The 25,832-nt window shown below is 41.6% G+C and overlaps 1 long non-coding RNA gene across 1 annotated transcript; it reads right to left on the reverse strand.

The window, feature by feature from the left end:
- Positions 1–2,322: 2,322 nt before the first annotated feature.
- On the reverse strand, positions 2,323–8,687 carry LOC135495109 (uncharacterized). The gene is made up of 2 exons (XR_010448513.1): positions 7,089–8,687; positions 2,323–4,425 (listed from the first exon to the last, which is right to left on the reverse strand). It is a non-coding gene; the product is annotated as an uncharacterized LOC135495109 (long non-coding RNA).
- Between the last annotated feature and the right edge of the window lie 17,145 nt (positions 8,688–25,832).

Consider the following 25,832-nt stretch of genomic DNA (forward strand, 5'->3'; position numbering starts at 1 on the left):
GTAAGTTAATTAGGCGGCTGGTTCTCTCTGTAAATACTTTGGTTGCAAGCCTATCTGACATATACTAATTGTACATTTATTATAATCTAAAACCATTAACTATAGGGAGACGCCACTCCCTAATGTGCGTCCACTATCAACTTCTTCACGGGGAACTCTATCAGAACTATATGTATTTACGAGCTCAGGTCCGAGGTAGGGTATCTCTTCCATCCTTGTCAGTTACCATTCCATCCATACTATTTTATATATTGCGTGTCCTTCCTCTCTTGGTCATCATTAAAAAAAAATTTAGAACGAGGACATTATTTTCTTGGTTTCGGACATCCATACAGGTTAACTAAGCACATATTTTGCTACATGCAAGTGGGGCGTTCTAACGGACCATGGGTACCGGATCTAGCTCGTCTTCCTCATATACAGTGCTCTCTCAACATATACGCTGCTCATAGATTTCGAAAGCGGTCCAGTAGATTAAGTTCAACCCAACTATCCCATTACTGTACCAAATTACCAGCTAATATTGGCTGGGTATATTTCGAGAGCTGCTCGCCGAACAGGCATCATTTTTTGCCCTGATTGGAGAACCGCTCACCGAACAGCACGGAAAAGCAACCCTGTTTGGCGGGCTCGGCTCGCCAAACAGGTAAAAAATTCGACCCTGTTTGGCGAGCCGGAGACTTTACAACACATTAACCAATCGGTCGGAGAGCAGTGACGTCATCTTTGAATTAATATACGCATAATTAACAATGGCCGATTTCTCACTCTCGATCAGTTTCTTTTACTAAACTCGTGTTCTTGTCAAAAATCGATTTAGTCTGGTTACTCTAAGGAGGAATATACACGAGTATGTGATTTACTGATAAGCGTAATAAATGCATTGGGTAGATTGCGAATGCCCATCGCTATAACTCGAGTAGTGTTGTAAACCGCTTTGCCATTGAATGATAATGAGCTCTTCGACAACTATAGATATTAATGAGTTCGGTTCTCCATTCAAGGCAAAAATGTCGCTGTTGGCATGCCGGGCTCGCCAAATAGTCACTTCCTTTAAGATTACCAATTAATCCACAAACTCACTATTCATTGAGGTGATCACACACAAGGCAGGGGACAATGTGGATATGAGCAGATCAACTGACTTTGAAATAGCGGGCAGTGCTCGGGCAGTGCTCAGGCAGTGGTTTAGAAAGCGCCAGTGGTCACGAGTCGGGTTTCATGGGGGTGAATCCCAGGGGTAGTTCGCGAGGAATAAGAGATGGTCTGTGTTCAATAAGGGAATTGTATTTGGGTTTTGTGTGTATCTTCGCTGATACGCTCCCAACCAATGTCGAGATTACACATAATGCAGGTGACACTGTGGTTATGAGGAGACTTAGAAATATTTTACAGATACCCAATAAAAAGGATCACCATGGGAAAACTTTTCATAGCGTTGGTTTTTGGCTTTATAGGATTATCTTATTGGCTCCTCGTTCCGAAACCCCAGAGAACGTTCACAAGAGTCGAGACTCGGTCATTATCTATATGCCGAAGCCACCGCCTTGACGTAAAATCTATAGTTCATTCGTACACACTGTCAGTGCATATAAAGTTTTGCCATATCAATTTTTACTAAACGTTTATATACATGTATCAACGTTTTAAGTCGAACTTTAATGTTGTATTCTAGTGAAGGTAATCTTGCAATGTAACATATCGTAACCTAAGAAAAGTGACATGATGCAAAGGCTCTCTTCCAGATACAAGCTGTTAAATAAATAGATGCTGGTCTTTCTAAATTATTCGATTGCTTCTGTAGACCAGTAATATTTGCTTTCGATATTTTAATCAAAGACATCAAAAGGCATACATATTGCCAAGTATGGTCAATGCTGCGATCACACCGTAAAGGGTAAAGTACAATGCAGATAATTCCTTCGATACTTTTATCTCCTGTTTCTTTCTTTAGCTATTCTGAAGCTGTTTTGCGTTTTTACAATTTTGCTTGAACTCTTGAAGAAAAATGCATCAATATGGCCAGCTCCTGCCTATAGTCCTACATTACTTACATGAAATAATTTACCACTATACTCAGCGCAAGTTTGATAAAGTTACTCAATATAGAATGAGACCCTCTGCTCTCGCTGTGCGAAATAATTCACTCCCTGTCAAAATGTAGAGCAGCGAAATGCGTTCCAAATAAAATCAGAAGCCAAGCTCGATCTCTTTGACATGACGAGGCGGAACCTTAAAGCGGTATGTTAGTGTAGGCCATCTTGCAATGTGACATATTGCATCCTCCGCAGAAAAGTGACATGATGCACAGACTTGTGTCCAGATACAAATTGTAACACAAGTAATTGCTGATCTTGCTGAAAATGTAATATTCGAATTCCTGCGAAAACTACTTGTGTTTGCTGCCGATATTTTGGTGAAAAACGTCACATACGTATTACCTGAAATAGATATTTCAATTCATTGAATATGTCGACCGGAGTGCGCCGTCTTGTCTTACCAATTTTGCGGGGAAGGTCGTCAATAAAATTTTTGATGTTGACCATGACCTGTCCAGATTACGGATGTCAATTTATCACCTTGTATCATGCAATGTCCGATGCAGCAGTAGATTATTGCTGACAATATTTTTTTTTTATTGCGATATCATGGTGCGGTGCACTCATCGGAGAATACATGTACATTGACGGGTGATTTCAAAGTTGGTGTTCAGTGGTGTTAGTGTTAGTGTTGGCTGTCAGTGTTGGTGTCTTCTCAGAGCCCCAAACACCACGGCAGCTGCTGACACCAGTTCTTAACACTGGTGTGAACATCAGTGTTTATTCAACAACATGGCCCTATTCATAAATTACTGTTTTTAACTGAAGTGCCATAAAACCCTAAGTGGTCATCTTCCCTAAGTTCCCGCCCCACCTAAAATGGGATTCATAAAATACTCAACCAGGTTGACCACTTAAGTTTGAGTGCACCAATAATCTTTCTTCAAAAGACCAGTCTCATATTTCTTGTTGATTTGTGCCTATGAATTAATTCGATATTCATTGATCGTTGGCATTCAAATGTGCAAATTACAAAGCAATTTCTGTACACCAGAGCAGCTATATTGAATAGGAAGAGACACACGTGCCTCAGAAATGTTGCTGGACAATGTGATTTCTTGTGGCAGTTGCATTTGCATCTCCAAATGGTACGACATTCTCTTCATCGTTCCTATCATCATCGGGTTGTGGCCGATGTTTGATATCCTCTTTGTCTACTGGATCAAAATCCGAAAGAGCTCTGTTGATAGCAATGTTGTGCAACATTGCACTCGTAGTAATAATTGCACTGGCTTTCACCGGTGCTTAACGCATATATCCATGCAGGCAGTGGAATCGCCTTTTCCCTTGGCCGATGTCCCGTTCAACCAAACACCGAGTTTTGTAGTGATACCGATTGTACCGTCTTTGCCCGGGTGTGTGAGGGTTCAAGAATGGTGTCATCAGTCAAGGTGGCAATGGATCACCACTGTCATCAAGAATGACTGCATCGCCTTCCGGTGCTCCGTTCAACTAAACACGGAGTTTTCCTGTGAGACCGAATGTACCGTCGTTGCCCGGGGGTCTTAGGGTTCAAAAATGGTATCATCAGCCAAGGCCGCAATGGATACCCACGGTCACCAAGGATGATCTCATCCCCTTCCCAAGATCTCATGATATCGATTTCTGCGCTCTCTCTGAGCACAACGGGGTTATGGGTGCTAGTGGGCCATCTAATCACAACATTGATAAACCTAAAATTTGCATTGAAAAAAACGTCGACATTGATGGAATACGAGTCTTCTCCTGTTACATATTATCTCCACTCGTGAAACGAAGGTCGTAGTATCCAAATATGTGTTCCATGAACCACACCGATGATATCGGGAAATCGAGCAGTCGGATTAATTGTTTGCCGATCAAATCGACATCGCTGATACAATTCTATGTCGTTGTAGAGGTCCGGTGGATTTGCATGTAATGTAAATGGTGTGCAAAAAGCATGAGTTGAGTGGATCGCCGCTTGTCAAAAGTGCTAGCTGTGTGTGAATCCAAACCTTAAACATGTTTAAGAGAGTGTGTGATGCTAATAGAACATAATGTTAGCGTAGTCGGCTTTGTTGCTATAACCTGTCAGATTTCAGATTATTGGGGTTATTTTGATGGATTAGTTCAATTGTTCACAGCCAGTCTGATTTTTTAGCGCTAATAACTACGTAATCGGTCGTTGAAGGGATATCGTAATAGTTAGGGACTTTCCTGTAAATCCAGGTCCAACAATCGTGTTATGCAATGCAGCCAATGCGGCGTCTCCAACGAGAATGGAAAACATGGTTGTTGACGTGGTTTGTCCCTAGTGTCGAGGATGAGCAATCGGCATCTGCATTTTGGGGCTTCACGTGATTCACTTGATGCGGAAGATGATATGATAATGATATATATGGATAACTTATTTTTGAAACAAGGCCATTGTTGAAATAATTTATTATAGCAAATGAATATACGGTATGTCCTCGTGAATACCGGTAGCCTATCATGTATGTACTATAATAGTAGGACTCAGTAGGCCTTGGTCCCGCCTTTATTGTGACTTGTCATGCACAATCTGCAAAGCGCCGCTTCCCATACCACCCTAAAACGTTTGGCCATATGAATAAAAACTAGCATTTGCTTTTACTACCGATTTTGAAGCATTTACTTGTACTCATTAGAATAAATACATAGCAAATGTTAGGAAAATGAAAGTTTTGCTTCAAGTCAAAGCAGCTGCAAATGCTATTTAGCATCTAGGGTTTGCTTCGTAATGAAGTAAATACTTGTCTCGATATGAATAAAGTGTAGCTTATGCTTTTTACTTGGTAGGAAATGCTTCGATTTTTTAAGGTTGCTCCAGAGCAGACTTGAAAGTCGAAGTAAATGGTTGGTCATCATCGCTATGGCTGGTTTTATGCGTGTTCATCAGAAAAAGGTGTATTTGCCGCGAAGGGCATGTCTTGTAGGGACATATCGTTTACTGTATTAATTTGATGAGGACCACGTGCAGTGGATGGCGGAGCATTTTCTTATTGATTCGAGGGAAACTCGAGCTGGGTGTTTGAGTGCAAGACACCAAATGGAAGTTTTTCTTCGGTATTTGGGAGACCCGGGATTTTAATCTGGCGTGGCAGAGGACAAAGGAATCCATCAAAGCACTGTTTCCAAAACATTTGCGAAAGTCTTATCTCAGGTGACGGAAAAAGCCAGGCTCTGGATAAAATGTCCAACTTCCCAGATGAAATACGTCAGTCCCAGCAACTCTGGCAGCAGAAGTACCAGATTCTGGGTACTGTCGGTGCACTGGACTGTACACATGTTAAAATTCTAAAACCAGATGGACCCCGCGGACATGGAGACGAGTACATCAACATAAAGGCTTGGCCTCCATCAACGTTCAAGCGACGTGTGATTCCGCCGAACACTTTAGCATGGATGCAAAATGGCCAGGTTCCGTGCACGATAGTAGAAATTGGAAAAACTCAGATGTTGGAAGGTTTATTACACACTCGCCTCATCACGGCAGGTGCACTCCTCCTCGGAGACGAGAGTTACGGAATTGCACCCTGGTTACTGACTCCGTATGAAAATCCAGTTACACCAGAAGAAAAAAGATTCAACAGAATCCATGCGCATGAAAGGGTTGTAATAGAGAGATGCTTCGGGCAGGTAAAGCGCAGATTCCCTATCCTGGCCGGCCAAGTAAGGCTTCCTTTACATAAAGTTCCCAACGTCATCGTAGCGTGCTTTATGCTGCACAACGTGGCAAAGTATTTGAATGATTGATATGAGGACTTCACTGAATATGTTGCAGAAGACATTGACAGCGACGACGACGAGTCGGATGGTGATGGCAATGATGATGTTGACCCTAGGATGCGGTAACTAGGACAGGACAAACGACGCACTATCGCGGAACTCCTTGATTAAACCTGGAGGTCGGATTCAGGTAAAGTTTAGGTGGTTAACACTGTCTGAGCAACGTGACTTGAAGCTGACAAGAGCTCATCAGCACTATTACCTTCTGGAATGATCAGGGCAAAAATATGTAACACCAGAAAGAGCTGGCTCGCTTAATTGTAATCATTCGTTGGAAATGCGATTTTATTTCAATTTGAACTTAACTTTCACACAACTGATGGTTGGATTCGTATCTGCCTCCATCATTGTCAACAGCATCCTTTCCCACTTTTTCATAACGATCGCTCGATTTCCTGTTCTTAACACATCTGCCTTGCGTTTAATATCAGCCTTCATGTTATTTATCTTCTTCAGCAGTTGTTTTTCATCTAAATGTTATCCTCCTGCCTTCTTGTATTTCTGCAAGAACTCCTTTTACGCAACACTTTTCGCTCTTTTATTTTTGGGAGCTGAGACTTACTCAAAAGTACTGGGAATTCCCTCAAGACAGACACGAAAGTCATCTGGCGTTCGAAAGCCGCTGTATCTCCCGTATTGTCGACAGATGAATCCGATTCTGACATCTTTTGAGCAGTAGGCCTACAAGCGAGTATTCCACAGGTCACACACACGCATTATGCCGTCAAAACATAACCTCATGACCCCAACGAACAATACCAAAACCACAAGATGAAATAGATCACCACCGGTTCAAATCGTACCTACCGCACAGTCCATTCATCCGAAATTCGACATCGGGATTGACCCTCAAGCACTTACTTGAAAATTTCTAGCAAAGCATTTGCAGTAAAAGGGTATCTTTATTAATTCGAAAATAAGCATAATCTTTTACTTTTAGCAAATGCTGCTTCTACTTGAAGCATTTGCTTGCAAGCAAATGCTAGTTTTTATTCATATGGCCCATTGACTAACAAAACATTAGAAATACCCACTGGTGTGGCTTACAGATCTTTAGCCAATGACTGTGACGACCTGTGCACACAATAACATTTAAATAACACTGTTCATGGAGCATAAATAACCAATTATAATACATGCAATATATGGCACCCCAAGAGTCCTCTTCAAAAATGGCACCCGATACCGGTATTCACGAGGACGACCTGTATTACTAACCTAGTGCATCCGTTGGTTTCCAGGGACAACCATTTCTGAACCGACCAAATACTCTGTAGGATATGAACTTAGAGAAGACGCTAAAACAGGCAATGAGTGTTCCTCTGCGACATCCTGCAGTAAATTTTATTAATGTTGTACCAGGTCTATTGAGAATTTTTGCAGCAGGCCTGAAATATCTCGACATTTCTGTTACTGGGTGATATGTAAGTATAAAGATCCGATTACTTTCATAGCTCTTCCAATAAACCACAGCTCTTCGTCGGTTAAACGACAAACTAACGGCGACGGTCACCCAGGAGCTTATATGCTCAGGACATGCTTTATTGTCTGGGTGACTTTCACAAATTCCAGGCTTGAACATATTTTGATAGTTCATACCTATCCGAACTCTTAATTGAAATAGTGGATGGATTGACATCTTCATGTCAACTGTCCTTTGCCACTTCAATATTAAAATTTCCCCCCGCAATTTGCTCCCTGGATATATATCAAAGACAAACGTGAACCCATCCTTTATAGAGTGTATACATTTTCTGCATATGCATGTATGGGCAGTTCTGGGGTATCCAGTCGGTCCCTTGGCAAACTTAGTTTGAGGTTCATATTTCGATTCACAATGATGTGAATATGGGTTTTTAAATCTTTCTTTTAGAGGTGCCTTTTTTAGGTCGTAATATTGCGTAAACGGCCATATAGCTAAAATATTGATTAAGTATCATGTAAGCGTTATCAAATTAAAGATCTTCCAGAAAATTAGTGACTTCGACTATACATGGTATAGAACTGACCAATGCCAATGATTCTAATAAGTTCTGAATAACACCATAGGGAATGAGAGCAACGTCCTCCTCGTACAGCCTTCCTGTAATGCAAAACGCATGATTGAGTCGTCCATACATTTCTAGCTCGTTTAAGTACCGCTGTAAGTTTTCTTTATTTCGATGAAAAACTAGGCAAAATAAATGTGCATTTCAATAGAAAATGCATTGGGCCGAACATACATGCACCACTACTTATACCGTTTGGTTCATTTTAAAGTGATCATTGCACAGTTAGCGGAAAGACGCCGCTATTTGACGTTACCTTCGCCGTCATCTCGGAGCTGTTCGGATCCACTTCGAAATACGCCTGTTTGGACGCTTACCTGTCAAACCGTGTACCGTACACGTACTGAACATTAAAGCATAAACGGCAACGACTATCATCAAGATGAAACCAATTGGTAACTGACCGCTTATCAAACTGCCCATGGTCGCTTTCGATATCCGTTGAGCTTCGTCATATAGGTATGACAGGCGACTTCAACATTGTCACTCACAGCAACATGAAGAAATCACCATTGTAAATCATTGTAAAATGGCCATCGGGAAACGTTAAGGTTTCTTTATGGGTCATCATCGCGTAGAAACCTAAAAACTAGCAAAATACTACTGTGACGGGCAGTATAATGTCACTAGAAATCCCAACTACACTCATGCAAATCGTTCTTATTATATTATTTTCATTTAAAAATAGTTATTTTTCGAGCTATGTTACTCATAGTGACGGACGTGTACGATCTTTCCGTTGATCTGATGTAGAGTTTTCTGCTGGGAATCCAAACCTGAGAGGTGGATATTCTTCAGTCAACCAACAATTATTTTTAAAAAACTCACCAGAGCTTTCCAGGAACATCCATTTCCCTTTGTCAATGATCTTCGGAACGAGGCTGTTTGCTAAAATATTGTGAGTTGGCTGAGGAATATTCACCTCACGGATCTTCTCGTTGCTTATAGCCCCGCCCAATGCAGTCTCAAACGAGCATGACGAAATGCTCGCACTCACAAGGAACTCATTAAATGTACACCGTCGAGAAAGGTTTCAGCCGGCCCTAACAATATCCCTGCCCAGGTTCACCGAGACAAACGGCACGAGAAATGGTTGAAGGGCGTACGATGGTAGTAGGCGATGTTCTATGACCAACACACGTATTATCTTCTCTTCTGAAATGGCTGTGTTGAGTTTGCTTTCATGGTTGTATAGATCGATAATTGTTCTAGAATTTTCAATTTCTATTGTCACTAGCTGCTAATGTAACAATTGCCTTAATTTGTAGTGACACTTTGTAACATTTTTCATTAAAAAGACTATTTGCCCAAGGCATCCTTTATTACTATCTGATAATAACATATGAAAAAGCTGAAACAGAGTATCCCTAAAGGCAATGTATGAGTATCCATGTATGTGCTATAGTTGGATTTATACAGATGATTTTATCAAAAAGATGGAGAGACAATCTTCATTAATACAATGTACATTCATGTACGGTAATGCACTTTGAAACGTCCCGTCTAAAAGATACTATACAAACGATCTCTCTGGTGTGTGGGCGTGCGTGCGCCTGTGTCAGGGGGGGGCTGGGATGGAAGGGGGATTTGTCAGTCGATGAGGGGGGGGGGCTGTGGTAGTATATTGACCTCTTGTGTTCACGTTCTTATGCCCCGAAAGGATATATTGGGTAACCGTATAATAGGAAGATATAGATCGCGAGAGAGGAGTGATTACCAAGCAACTCCTCGAAACAGCAGCTCAAGTACTTCATATATCATTAGTGTGTTATAGATATACAATGTTCATGCGACATCGACATTGTTTAACCATCATTCTGTTAGCCTGCCTGCAAGGACGTTGCTTTTACTGCCACAATCACCACGGATTGAGGAACAATCAAACCCCGCTATCAAGAACAGACTGTACGGTCCTCGGGATACAGTTACATGTACAGTCCTTCAAAAAAGTAAATGGACACACAAAAATCTAATTTTCTTGAAAACGGCTGGTGATAAATCGATGCGGTTTGCTGCATTTGATAGGGCATTTAGTTGTGCATCATGATATCTACCACTTGGAAATTTGCTATTTTACCTATAAGTCAATTTTTTCGATTTATGAAAGGTCCCAAAATCAACTTTTTTATCACGCATTTTTTGGGGGCAAATTTTATATTGACTGGAAGCTTCTGTTGAGTTATGAGTGAATATCTAAGAAATTCCACAGTTTTCACTTGAATCTGCAACTTATTAACCCATTTGTGCAAAAGGGTTTTGTTACCCGGTCTTCTACTGCGGAGATGCCCCCTTGATATTATTCATCTGGCCCAGACAACCGGAATCATGTCACCATTTCAATGGCCTTGTTTAATATGCCTATGAATAGCTCTCCCAGGCCTGGATTTGGCAGCTGGACAATGGGTTCACCAATATTACTTTACCCTCGCGTTTACAATACATCAATGTTAACAACATTTCCACCCCCATTCAAAACCTCAGCCAATAAGGAATTAACACTCGGGCTGCATGTTGAAACTGACATAATTGGCTATGGTCGACTTCTCCAAAGTAATTCCAAAGTCAATAAACAAGGTGCAAAATTTTGACATAAAATGCTGTTTTCCCACCAATTAACACAAGATATTTTCATCACCTTGATGGGGACGTGGGTTTTTCATCATGGTGATTCATCCTATCAAGAAAAAGTACGAAAAAAATCAGAAACGAAAAAGTTGATTTTGGGGCCTTTTGTAAATCAATAAAAGTCGGTATTAGATAAAATGGCTAATTTTTATGTGGTAAATACCATGATGCACAACTAAATGTCCTATCAAATGCAGCAAACCGAATCGATTTATCACCAGCCGTTTTCAAGAAAATTAGATTTTTGTGTGTCCATTTACTTTTTTGAAGGACTGTACATGTAATGTACATATAGTATGTACATGTGGTATATCGATATATAACCGTTAAAGGCCTACGCCGTTCGTTCAAAAATTTTAATTTGTAATTGAATTTAAAAATGTCCAATTGCGGAAATACGTACTAAATATAAATTTCAACATTGCCGTTGTGTAGACTGATATACAAATACTATGAATACCAAGTTTAAACAAATTTGTATTCACAATAACTGCACTACGGCATTGTGTATAAGTTGATTTCTATTTAACTGGACCACAAGTAATTACGAACGGCGTACCCCTTTAAATATTAAGTTACTATGACCACGAAAGTGTAGGTCGAATGTATGTGCTATACATCCGTGCCGTGCATGACCACCCTTGAAAATCAATTCTCCAGATTGCCGAGAATCAGACAAGCCTTTCAACTTGCCGAGTTTGCCTGTCCCAGGAAAGGAAGAAGCCAGTCAATACGGTTAGATAATGCTGTGTTGTTGGAGCCTTTCAATAAAATACGGTTGTGTTCATCTGGAAATACGGTTTTTCAAGCATGAGAATGCACCGCCAGTTTGCCCCATGGATAATCTACGAATTGGAAAAATACATGGGTAAATATTGTACGTGCACCCCGGAGAAACCCGTTGGTTTGTTTTGAGCCTGCATGTGACGTCATACATGTTACCAGTGGCAAATCGCTGCAAGTTCAATTGCTATTCTGTCGGTTTCCAACCAAATTGCTCATGCCAATTCCTTAGTCAATATTTGTTTTTGGCGTAAAAACGTACAGTAGAACCTCCCTTAGCAGATAACTCTCTATTAAGGACACCCTTTCTATTAAGGACACTCGTTTTGGTCCCAAATTGGGTGTTTCCATTCAATTTCACCTCTCTACTCAGGACACCTCTCTATTAAGGAGAGCACTTGTCAGTCCCGAGGGTGTCCTTAATAGAGAGGTTCTTCTGTAGTAACCAGACTTATGTTTGTACTTATTACCAGAAAAGGTTTATAGTGCAGCTGCATTTCACGATCTGCTTGACATGAGTGATGTCATCAAGTTCTAAATAGATTTTTAAGTGTTTTCCACTCCCAAAATTTTTAAAGGTTAGGAAGTAGCAAAGTATCTGTCAATCATATATTGTCTCACATCAGGTTATCTGCCATTTTTTACGCCAGCTCCCAAGACCAACGGAAACTTAGGCGTGAACTCGGGGGGAGGGGTCGTGACCCCGTGCTCCCGACAACCAAAGCTTTTTTCAAAAATATTGTGCAATAAAGTAAAACCTTTAAAACTTCCGTTTCTTTTTTATTTTTAGTATAAAACGTCGGCGGATCCCTAAACCAGGACCGTGTGCATTCAGGCCGGCGCTGGTGACACTCCTTCTCAGTTGAGAAGGATCATTTCTACGCTTCTCTCTGACTTTGCACACATCGGCAAGATCTGGAACAGGCATCAATATTGGGCAAATATGAAAGAAAACAATTACCAAATTGCCCCCCCCCCCCGTCTTTAACTGTTGCTCGGGTGCCAGATTTCGTGATAACTCGCGACTATGCTCTTGTCTCCCTCAACTCTCAGATCGGTCGAACACTAGAGGTGAGCAGTGTTATATCAGAGTCTTTCAATAACGAAAGACTCTCGTTACATGTATTTACGCAGACTAACTGCTTTTCGGCCAAAAGGTCCATCACCACAGTCAGATGCACATTCATTGATGATAGTGATCAGATGCTCAGAACTTAACCTTTACTTTCAACGTTGTCCCCCCCCCCCCCACGCACGCACACACACACACACTCGAGAAAAAAACATCCTGGATCCGGTGCCAGACGTTATACTTACTGCAACAAATCTGAGAATTTCAATTTTTCGGGAAAAAATGTCATTTTTTATACAGAAGTTTCGCGCATACCTCGCCGTCTGACCCAGGCCTGATTTGAAAAGTACAGTCCAGCGAAGTTGTAAATTTTTTACCCGGACAATAGCGGTTTCGGTTTTATACCGATCATTAACTGAGATTTTATTTTATTTGACACTTAATTGGAGATGTTTTAGAATAGAAATTGATATCTCACTGTCGGTATTGATTGTCTCGCCCAAACCGCTCGGGTGGAGCTAAAATATTAGCCAAAAATTTGGCTCTGTCTCGGTTTTGGTCCGCATTTCAGCTCCACCTCGCAGTTTGGGTGAGACAACCAATACCCCCAGTTCTGTAACAATTCCTTAAATGAAGATGACCTCAGTTCGTTTAGAGAGGAGCTCCCAACCTTGAAATGAGCATTCAATTCATTTCGAAAGAGTTCTAAATGCCTTAAAATTTGGAGGTATATATAATAATAATAGTAATAATAATAAAATACAGTATATTATAGTGCCCTGTCCAAGCTCTAGGCTTGCTCCAGGGCACTGTACAGAGTTTCAAGCATTTTAAAATGTCTATATGAAAATAATAATTGAGTCCATTTTAGTTAAAAGTGTCCATACTAAAAGTGTCCAAAAGGGTTAAATGTCAAAAGCTGATTTGAAAGGTGGGTTTTTAAAGCACGACTAAAAGATTTGGAGTCATTTATCACAGCAAGATCTTCCGGCAGAGAGTTCCACAAGTTCGGACCACTACATTGAAACGAACGATGACCATTTTTATTTTTTGTCCTTGGAATAATTAATCTATGTTTGAATTGTGAGCGTAGTGGCCTAGTTAGCTGGTAAAGATTGACTAGTTCGGATAAATATGATGGTGCTGTGCCATGAAGTGCGCGGTAAACATGCAATAAAACCTTGAATAAAATTCTATATTTGACTGGCAGCCAATTATGTGGTGATTTTAAAACTGGAGTGATGTGTTCATTTCGTTTGGTTCTCGTAATAATCCTGGCTGCCATATTTTGAACCCATTGGAGTCGGCTTATTGTTGTGTCAGGCAGACCATACAGCAAGGCATTGCAATAATCCAAACGTGATGTAACAAGTCCATGAATGAGAAACTTTGTTGCAATGGGAGTCAGAGATTTGCGAATTCTGCCAATATTCCTGAGATACATGTATCACGTTCTACTAACATTGTTCACGTGTTTTTCCATCGATAGATGTCGATCGTAAACAACACCGAGATTTTGAACTGATTCGGCCGGAGAAATAGACAACCCGTCGATGTTAACATTCACGGCGATCGGTTCTCCACGGGAAAATTTGGAAGTATACAGCATAACTTCAGTTTTATATCCGTTTAGTTTCAAAAGGTTGCTCTCCATCCACGTACCAATCTCATTAAGGCACGCTTCAAGTCGCTGTATCTGAATGGTTTGACTCATCGCATTGTTCTTTTCAAGGAAAATGTACAGTATATATAGTCATTATTGCGGTACTGGTGACAGTCGAGTGAAAGTTAATTAGGTGGCTGGTTCTCTCTGTAAATACTTTGGTTGCAAGCCTATCTGGCATACTAACTGTACATTCATTATAATCTAAAACCATTAACTATAGGGAGACGCCACTCCCTAATGTGCGTCCACTATCAACTTCTTCACGGGGAACTCTATCAGAACTATATGTATTTACGAGCTCAAGTCCGAGGTAGGGTACCTCTTCCATCCTTGTCAGTTACCATTCCATCCATACTATTTTATCTATTGAGTGTCCTTCCTCCTTTGGTCATCATTAAAAAAAAATTTAGAGCAAGGACATTATTTTCTAGGTTTCGGACATCCATACAGGTAAGCACATATTTTGCTACATGCAAGTGGGGCGTTCTAATGGACCATGGGTACCGGATCTAGCTCGTCTTCCTCATATACAGTGCTCTCTCAACATATACGCTGCTCATAGATTTCGAAAGCGGTCCAGTAGATTAAGTTCAACCCAACTATCCCATTACTGTACCAATATAAATGTACCAGCTAATATTGGCTGGGTATATTTGGCGAGCTGCTCGCCGAACATGCATCATTTTTGCCCTGATTGGAGAACCGCTCACCGAACAGCACGGAAAAGCAACCCTGTTTGGCGGGCTCGGCTCGCCAAACAGGTAAAAAATTCGACCCTGTTTGGCGAGCTGGAGACTTTACAACACATTAACCAATCGGTCGGAGAGCAGTGACGTCATCTTTGAATTAATATACGCATAATTAACAATGGCCGATTTCTCACTCTCGATTCAGTTTCTTTTACTAAACTCGTGTTCTTGTCAAAAATCGATTTAGTCTGGTTACTCTAAGGAGGAATATACACGAGTATGTGATTTACTGATAAGCGTAATAAATGCATTGGGTAGATTGCGAATGCCCATCGCTATAACTCGAGTAGTGTTGTAAACCGCTTTGCCATTGAATGATAATGAGCTCTTCGACAACTATAGATATTAATGAGTTCGGTTCTCCATTCAAGGCAAAAAAGTCGCTGTTTGGCATGCCGGGCTCGCCAAATAGTCACTTCCTTTAAGATTACCAATTAATCCACAAACTCACTATTAATTGAGGTGATCAATCAATCAATCAATCATTTGGGATTTAAGGTGCCCATATCCACAAAAAAAACGTGATCAAAGACACCAGAGAAATCAATCCAAAAAATATAAGCTGCTGGCTATTTTGACAGACTGCTGCCTAGTTAGAGAACAGGAAAGTTTTCAGCTTTCTCTTGAAGACAAGGATAGTGCTGCTCTCACGAATTTCCTGTGGTAGCCCGTTCCACAGGCGCGGCGCAACACCAGCAAAAGCCCTGTCTCCAGAGGAAGCCATCCTGCTGCGTGGTTGCACCAGCAGCAGTCTGTCCGAGGAACGCAATGATCGGGACGGGTTATACATTGTTAGAAGATCTTGCAAATAAGCTGGCGCAACACCATTTATGCATTTAAATGTTAGCAACAGAACTTTGAATTTAATTCTGCTGGCTACGGGCAACCAGTGGAGGTCACGGAGAATGGGAGAAATATGATCTGATCTTGCAACTCCAGTCACCATCCTCGATGCACAATTCTGGACCCTTTGCAATGAAGCAACACTCTGCTGAGGTAAACCAATCAGCAGTGCACTCAGCCCATCCAATTTGGATGTCACGAATGCATTTACAAGCGTAGCAGTTGCATCAGGGGTCAGAAACTTTCTGATCAGACCAATGTTGTGCAGGTGATAATAACTGAACCTGCAGATAGATCGTATATGGTGGTTCATTGAGACATGTTCGTCAAACAACGCGCCTATATTTCTAGCCAAAGAGACTGCAGCAATGTTTTGGTCACCAATCTTGACAGATGTTGGATGGACAGCACACACAAGGCAGGGGACAATGTGGATATGAGCAGATCAACTGACCTTGAAATAGTGGGCAGTGCTCGGGCAGTGCTCAGGCAGTGGTTTAGAAAGCGTCAGTGGTCAAGAGTCGGGTTTCATGGGGGTGAATCCCAGGGGTAGTTCGCGAGGAATAAGAGATGGTCTGCGTTCAATAAGTGAATTGTACTTGGGTTTTGTGTGTATCTTCGCTGATACCCTCCCAACCAATGTCGAGATTACACATAATGCAGGCGACACTGTGGTTATGAAGGGACTTAGACTTGACGTAAAATCTATAGTTCATTCGTACACACTGTCAGTGCATATAACGTTTTGCCATATCAAATTTTACTAAACGTTTATATACATATATCAACGTTTTAAGTCGAACTTTAATGTTGTATTCTAGTGAAGGTAATCTTGCAATGTAACATATCGTAACCTAAGAAAAGTGACATGATGCAAAGGCTCTCGTCCAGATACAAGCTGTTAAATAAATAGATGCTGGTCTTTCTAAATATATTATATTCGATTGCTTCTGTAGACCAGTAATATTTGCTTTCGATATTTTAATCAAAGACATCAAAAGGCTTACATATTGCCAAGTATGGTCAATGCTGCGATCACACCGTAAAGGGTAAAGTACAATGCAGATAATTCCTTCGATACTTTTTTCTCCTGTTTCTTTCTTTAGCTATTCTGAAGCTGTTTTGCGTTTTTACAATTTTGCTTGAACTCTTGAAGAAAAATGCATCAATATGGCCAGCTCCTGCCTATAGTCCTACATTACTTACATGAAATAATTTACCACTACACTCAGCGCAAGTTTGATAAAGTTACTCAATATAAAATGAGACCCTCTGCTCTCGCTGTGCGAAATAATCCACTCCCTGTCAAAATGTAGCTATTGTAGGCTACCGTTCCGTGGAGCAGCGAAATGCGTTCCAAATAAAATCAGAAGCCAAGCTCGATCTCTTTGACATGACGAGGCGGAACCTTAAAGCGGTATGTTAGTGTAGGCCATCTTGCAATGTGACATATTGCATCCTCCGCAGAAAAGTGACATGATGCACAGACTTGTGTCCAGATACAAATTGTAACACAAGTAACTGCTGATCTTGCTGAAAATTTAATATTCGAATTCCTGCGAAGACTACTTGTGTTTGCTGCCGATATTTTGGTGAAAAACGTCACATACGTATTACCTGAAATAGATATTTCAATTCATTGAATATGTCGACCGGAGTGCGCCGTCTTGTCTTACCAATTTTGCGGGGAAGGTCGTCAATAAAAATTTTGATGTTGACCATGACCTATACATGCTTCCCGAAATTGGTGGCTTGCATTGGAACTAACTTTTTCCCCCTTGTCCGTCATCAAAGGCATTCAAGTGTGTTGGTCAACCATGACTATCTCCTTTGTCCCTCCACCATAAGGCCTAGTTTCCCCTTATGACATCACTATTTCGGACACTCAGCGCCCCATTTCTGGAAAGGTGTATAGGCACCTGTCCAGATTACGGATGGCAATTTATCACCTTGTATCATGCAATGTCCGATGCAGCAGTAGATTATTGCTGACAATATTTTTTTTTGATTGCGATATCATGGTGCGGTGCACTCATCGGAGAATACCTGTACATTGACGGGTGATTTCAAAGTTGGTGTTCAGTGGTGTTAGTGTTAGTGTTGGCTGACAGTGTTGGTGTCTTCTCAGAGCCCAAAACAGCATGGCAGCTGCTGACACCAGCTCTTGACACTGGTGTGAACATCAGTGTTTATTCAACAACAGGGCCCATATTCATAAATTACTGTTTTTAACTGAAGTGCCATAAAACCCTAAATGGTCATCTTCCCTAAGTTCCCGCCCCACCTAAAATGGGATGCATAAAATACTCAACCAGGTTGACCACTTAAGTTTGAGTGCACCAATAATCTTTCTTCAAAAGACCAGTCTCATATTTCTTGTTGATTTGTGCCTATGAATTAATTCGATATTCATTGATCGTTGGCCATCAAATGTGCAAATTACAAATCAATTTCTGTACACCAGAGCAGCTATATTGAATAGGAAGAGACACACGTGCCTCAGAAATGTTGCTGGACAATGTGATTTCTTGTTGCAATTGCATTTGCATCTCCAAATGGTACGACATTCTCTTCATCGTTCCTATCATCATCGGGTTGTGGCCGATGTTTGATATCCTCTTTGTCTACTGGATCGAAATCCGAAAGAGCTCTGTTGAAAGCAATATTGTGCAACATTGCACTCGTAGCAATAATTGCACTGGCTTTCACCGGTGCATAACGCAGATATCCATGCAGGCAGTGGAATCGCCTTTTCCCTTGGCCGATGTCCCGTTCAACCAAACACCGAGTTTTGTAGTGAGACCGATTGTACCGTCGTTGCCCGGGTGTGTGAGGGTTCAAGAATGGTGTCATCAGTCAAGGTGGCAATGGATCCCCACTGTCATCATGAATGACTGCATCGCCTTCCGGTGCTCCGTTAAACCAAACACGGAGTTTTCCTGTGAGACCGAATGTACCGTCGTTGCCCGGGGGCCTTAGGGTTCAAAAATGGTATCATCAGCCAAGGCCGCAATGGATACCCACGGTCACCAAGGATGATCTCATCCCCTTCCCAAGGTCTCATGATATCGATTTCTGCGCTCTCTCTGAGCACAACGGGGTTATGGGTGCTAGTGGGCCATCTAATCACAACATTGATAAACCTAAAATTTGCATTGAAAAAAACGTCGACATTGATGGAATACGAGTCTTCTCCTGTTACATATTATCTCCACTCGTGAAACGAAGGTCGTAGTATCCAAATATGTGTTCCATGAACCACACCGATGATATCGGGAAATCGTGCAGTCGGATTAATTGTTTGCCGATCAAATCGACATCGCTGATACAATTCTATGTCGTTGTAGATGTCCGGTGGATTTGCATGTAATGTAAATGGTGTGCAGAAAGCATGAGTTGAGTGGATCACCGCTTGTCAAAAGTGCTGGCTGTGTGTGAATCCAAACCTTAAACATGTTTAAGAGAGTGTGTGATGCTAATAGAACATAATGTTAGCGTAGTCGGCTTTGTTGCTATAACCTGTCAGATTTCAGATTATTGGGGTTATTTTGATGGATTAGTTCAATTGTTCACAGCCAGTCTGATTTTTTAGCGCTAATAACTACGTTATCGTTCGTTCAAGGGATATCGTAATAGTAAGGGACTTTCCTGTAATTCCAGGTCCAACAATCGTGTTATGCAATGCAGCCACTGCGGCGTCTCCAACGGGAATGGAAAACATGGTTGTTGACGTGGTTTGTCCCTCGTGTCGAGGATGAGCAATCGGCATCTGCATTTTGGGGCTTCACATGATTCACTTGATGCGGAAGATAAAATGATAATGATATATATGGATAACTTAATTTTGAAACAAGGCCATTATTAAAATAATTTATTATAGCAAATGAATACACGGTATGTCCTCGTCAATACCGGTAGCCTATCATTTATGTACTATAATAGTAGGACTCAGTAGGCCCTGGTCCCGCCTTTATTGTGACTTGTCATGCACAATCTGCAAAGCGCCGCTTCCCATACCGCCCTAAAACATTTGGCCATATGAATAAAAACTAGCATTTGCTTTTACTACCGATTTTGAAGCATTTGCTTGTACTCATGAATAAAACCATATAGCAAATGTTAGGAAAATGAAAGTTTTGCTTCAAGTCAAAGCAAATGCTATTTAGCATCTAGGGTTTGCTTCGTAATGAAGTAAATGCTTGTCTCGATATGAATAAAGTGTAGCTTATGCTTTTTACTTGGTAGGAAATGCTTCGATTTTTTAAGGTTGCTCCAGAGCAGACTTGAAAGTCGAAGTAAATGGTTGGTCATCATCGCTATGGCTGGTTTTATGCGTGTTCATCAGAAAAAGGTGTATTTGCCGCGAAGGGCATGTCTTGTAGGGACATATCGTTTACTGTATTAATTTGATGAGGACCACGTGCAGTGGATGGCGGAGCATTTTCTTATTGATTCGAGGGAAACTCGAGCTGGGTGTTTGAGTGCAAGACACCAAATGGAAGTTTTTCTTCGGTATTTGGGAGACCCGGGATTTTAATCTGGCGTGGCAGAGGACAAAGGAATCCATCAAAGCACTGTTTCCAAAACATTTGCGAAAGTCTTATCTCAGGTGACGGAAAAAGCAAGGCTCTGGATAAAATGTCCAACTTCCCAGATGGAATACGTCATTCGCAGCAACTCTGGCAGCAGAAGTACCAGATTCTGGGTACTGTCGGTTCACTGGACTGTTCACATGTTAAAATTCTAAAACCAGATGGACCCCGCGGACATGGAGACGAGTACATCAACAGAAAAGGCTTGGCCTCCATCAACGTTCAAGCAACGTGTGATTCCGCCGAACACTTTATAAGCATGGATGCAAAATGGCCAGGTTCCGTGCACGACAGTAGAAATTGGAAAAACTCAGATGTTGGAAGGTTTATTACACACTCGCCTCATCACGGCAGGTGCACTCCTCCTCGGAGACCAGGGTTACGGAATTGCACCCTGGTTACTGACTCCGTATGAAAATCCAGTTACACCAGAAGAAAAAAGATTCAACAGAATCCATGCGCATGAAAGGGTTGTAATAGAGAGATGCTTCGGGCAGGTAAAGCGCAGATTCCCTATCCTGGCCAGCCAAGTAAGGCTTCCTTTACATAAAGTTCCAAGCGTCATCGTAGCGTGCTTTATGCTGCACAATGTGGCAAAGTATTTGAATGATTGATATGAGGACTTCACCGATGTTGCAGAAGACATTGACAGCGACGACGACGAGTCGGATGGTGATGGCAATGATGATGTTGACGCTAGGATGCAGTAACTAGGACAGGACAAACGACGCACTATCGCGGAACTCCTTGATTAAACCTGGAGGTCGGATTCAGGTAAAGTTTAGGTGGTTAACACTGTCTGAGCAACGTGACTTGAAGATGACAAGAGCTCAGAACTATTACCTTCTGGAATGATCAGGGCAAAAATATGTAACACCAGAAAGAGCTGGCTCGCTTAATTGTAATCATTCGTTGGAAATGCGATTATATTTCCATTTGAACTTACCTTTCACACAACTGATGGTTGGATTCGTGTCTGCCTCCATCATCGTCAACAGCATCCTTTCCCACTTTTTCATAACGATCGCTCGATTTCCTGTTCAGCCTTAATATCAGCCTTCATGTTATTTATCTTCTTCAGCAGTTGTTTTTCATCTAAATGTTATCCTCCTGCCTTCTTGTATTTCTGCAAGAATTCCTTTTGCGCAACACTTTTCGCTCTTTTATTTTTGGGAGCTGAGACTTACTCAAAAGTACTGGGAATTCCCTCAAGACAGACACGAAAGTCATCTGGCGGTCGAAAGCCGCTGTATCTCCCGAATTGTCGACAGATGAATCCGATTCTGACATCTTTTGAGCAGTAGGCCTACAAGCGAGTATTCCACAGGTCACACACACGCATTATGCCGTCAAAACATAACCTCATGACCTCAACGAACAATACCAAAACCACAAGATGAAATAGATCACCACCGGTTCAAATCGTACCTACCGCACAGTCCATTCATCCGAAATTCGACATCGGGATTGACCCTCAAGCACTTACTTGAAAATTTCTAGCAAAGCATTTGCTTTATTAATTCGAAAACAAGCATAATCTTTTACTTTTAGCAAATGCTGCTTCTACTTGAAGCATTTGCTTGCAAGCAAATGCTAGTTTTTATTCATATGGCCCATTGACTAACAAAACATTAGAAATACCCGCTGGTGTGGCTTACAGATCTTTAGCCAATGACTGTGACGACCTGTGCACACAATAACATTTAAATAACACTGTTCATGGAGCATAAATAGCCAATTATAATACATGCAATATATGGCACCCCAAGAGTCCTCTTCAAAAATGGCACCTGATACCGGTATTCACGAGGACGACCTGTAATACTAACCTAGTGCATCCGTTGGTTTCCAGGGACAACCATTTCTGAACCGACCAAATACTCTGTAGGATATGAACTTAGAGAAGACGCTAAAACAGGCAATGAGTGTTCCTCTGCGACATCCTGCAAAAAAATGTATTAATGTTGGACCAGGTCTATTGAGAATTTTTGCAGCAGGCCTGAAATATCTCGACATTTCTGTTACTGGGTGATATGTGAGTATAAAGATCCGATTACTTTCATAGCCCTTCCAATAAACCACAGCTCTTTGTCGGTTAAACGACAAACTAACGGCGACGGTCACCCAGGAGCTTATATGCTCAGGACATGCTTTATTGCCTGGGAGACTTTCACAAATTCCAGGCTTGAACATATCTTGATCGTTCATACCTATCCGAACTCTTAATTGAAATAGTGGCTGGATTGTCATCTTCACGTCAACTGTATTTTGCCACTTGAATTTTAAAATGTCTCCCCGGAATTTGCTTCCTGGATATATATCAAAGACAAACGTGAACCCATCATTTATAGAGTGTATAAGTATTCTGCATATGCATGTATGGGCAGTTCTGGGGTATCCAGTCGGTCCCTTGGCAAACTTAGTTTGAGGTCCATATTTCGATTCACAATGATGTGAATATAGGTTTTTAAATCTTTCTTTTAGAGGTGCCTTTTTTAGGTCGTAATATTGCGTAAACGGCCATATAGCTAAAATATTGATTAAGTATCATGTAAGCGTTATCAAATTAAAGATCTTCCAGAAAATTAGTGACTTCGACTATACATGGTATAGAACTGACCAATGCCAATGATTCTAATAAGTTCTGAATAACACCATAGGGAATGAGAGCAACGTCCTCCTCGTACAGCCTTCCTGTAATGCAAAACGCATGATTGAGTCGTCCATACATTTCTAGCTCGTTTAAGTCCCGCTGTAAGTTTTCTTTATTTCGATGAAAAACTAGGCAAAATAAATGTGCATTTCAATAGAAAATGCATTGGGCCGAACATACATGCACCACTACTTATACCGTTTGGTTCATTTTAAAGTGATCATTGCACAGTTAGCGGAAAGACGCCGCTATTTGACGTTACCTTCGCCGTCATCTCGGAGCTGTTCGGATCCACTTCGAAATACGCCTGTTTGGACGCTTACCTGTCAAACCGTGTACCGTACACGTACTGAACATTAAAGCATAAACGGCAACGACTATCATCAAGATGAAACCAATTGGTAACTGACCGCTTATCAAACTGCCCATGGTCGCTTTCGATATCCGTTGAGCTTCGTTATATAGGTATGACAGGCGACTTCAACATTGTCACTCACCATTGTAAATCATTGTAAAATGGCCATCGGGAAACGTTAAGGTTTCTTGATCGGTCATCATCGCGTAGAAACCCAAAAACTAGCAAAATACTACTGTGACGGGCAGTATAATGTCACTAGAAATCCCAACTACACTCATGGAAATCGTTCTTATTATATTATTTTCATTTAAAAACAGCTATTTTTCGAGCTATGTTACTCATAGTGACGGACGTGTACGATCTTTCCGTTGATCTGATGTAGATTTTTCTGCTGGGAATCCAAACCTGAGAGGTGGATATTCTTCAGTCAACCAACAATTATTTTTAAAAAACTCACCAGAGCTTTCCAGGAACATCCATTTCCCTTTGTCAATGATCTTCGGAACGAGGCTGTTTGCTAAAATACTGTGAGTTGGCTGAGGAATATTCACCTCACGGATCTTCTCGTTGCTTATAGCCCCGCCCAATGCAGTCTCAAACGAACATGACGAAATGCTCGCACTCACAAGGAACTCATTAAATGTACACCGTCGAGAAAGGTTTCAGCCGGCCCTAACAATATCCTTGCCCAGGTTCACCGAGACAAACGGCGCGAGAATTGGTTGAAGGGCGTACGATGGTAGTAGGAGATGTTCTATGACCAACACACGTATTATCTTCTCTTCTGAAATGGCTGTGTTGAGTTTGCTTTCATGGTTGTATAGATTGATAATTGTTCTAGAATTTTCAATTTCTATTGTCACTAGCTGCTAATGTAACAATTGCCTTAATTTATAGTGACACTTTGTAACATTTTCCATTAAAAAGACTATTTGCCCAAGGCATCCTTTATTATCATCTGATAATAACATATGAAAAAGCTGAAACAGAGGGCTTGTGGGATTCGACTCGATGACTCGACGACGCGATGGCTCGATGACGCGATCGTTGCTATGGATTTTGCTAAAATACGGAATCCCATGATCCTGGTCTCCGGGCTACCGCTGCAACAGCAAAGGTTTTAGCTCGGCCTTCCCATTCCCTGCTACGGTATGTGGAAGGATGTGCCCCCCCCCCCCCCAGCCATGGCCACTGGAGATTGGTCCCCGCGATTGATTTTGATATTTAAAGGACTCGCGGAAGTTTCATAGCATGCAAAATGACCGGAGATTTAATTGACAAACAAGCTTCTAGTGGCCATCGTCAGATGTCATGTGGTAGTCTGTCAACAATCGGAATTTCGCATATGTGCAGTTTTTTAGACTCAGTCCCTCAGTCCCTCTTCCGTCCCTTGACATCTGCCCCCCCCCCCCCCCCCCAATACATCAGCCCCTATACATGCTTTCCGAAATTGGTGGCTTGCATTGGAACTAACTTTTTCCCCCCCCCCCCCCCCCCCCCCCCCCCCCACACACACACACACTTCCATAGTCAAGGGGGCCGCAGGCGCGTTCCCGATTTTTCGGGAAAAGGGGGTTAATTTTCACTCTTGTTTCGGGGAAAAATCCCCGAAAAATCAATAAATAGGGGTGTTATTACTGCTATTTTCCCTTCAAAAACTGAAAATAGGGGTATATTTTCTCATGTTTTCCTTCCCTGGGTCTTCTTCCCCGAAAAGATTTTTAAAAAGCCCGTTTTACGGGCCGTTTTATCCCCGGTTAAAATTAATTGGAAATCTACAAGTTGGCCTGAGGACATGTATGGGCTGACCCTTCCTTTAGGGGGTAGGGATCCAAGACTCCCTTCAATTAGGGGGTAGGGATCCAATACTCCCTTCAATTAGGGGGGTAAGATCAAATCCTTCCTTCAAATAGGGGGTCAATTTCCTCACAAAAGCCCGCAAATAGGGGGTACAAAAAAATGCTGTTTCCTTCCATTAGGGGGTGATTTTAAAACTTGGGAACAAGCCTATGTACCCCCTAAATAAGGGGAGTGGGGGGGGGGCGGGCTTCTTCCCCCTTGTCCGTCATTAAAGGCATTCAAGTGTGTTGGTCAACCATGACTATCTCCTTTGTCCCTCCACCACAGGCCTAGTTTCCCCTTATGACATCACTATTTCGGACACTCAGCGCCCCATTTCTGGAAAGGGGTATAGGGCATTTAATATTGCCGTGCTGAACGGATATCTAGAGCCAACCTTGTCTCCAGGAACTCGCGTGTCATTTTAACATTGGAATTTCTGCTCGTAAAGAACCTGGGTAGGAGGTTGATCTGAACCAGCTATATTTAGGTGTATTTAGCTGTATTGACGGTAAGATACCAGTGGCTTGCATAGCAACATGGCGCATGGTTTTATCAAAAATGCGAACTTGTAGGAAACGAAAAATGGTCGGATTAGATACGGTGAAAACAGCTGGAAAGGGGTTGGTAATGATCGGTTCTTTTTTATTTTCCTCCACTTATGATTCTATGTATAAATTACAGTCCAAGCAGTGATATTCTTTAAAAAGATTCCAACTTGATCGCGTCATCGA

Source organism: Lineus longissimus, chromosome 10, assembly GCF_910592395.1.
Source record: "Lineus longissimus chromosome 10, tnLinLong1.2, whole genome shotgun sequence".
Lineage (NCBI taxonomy): Eukaryota > Metazoa > Nemertea > Pilidiophora > Heteronemertea > Lineidae > Lineus > Lineus longissimus.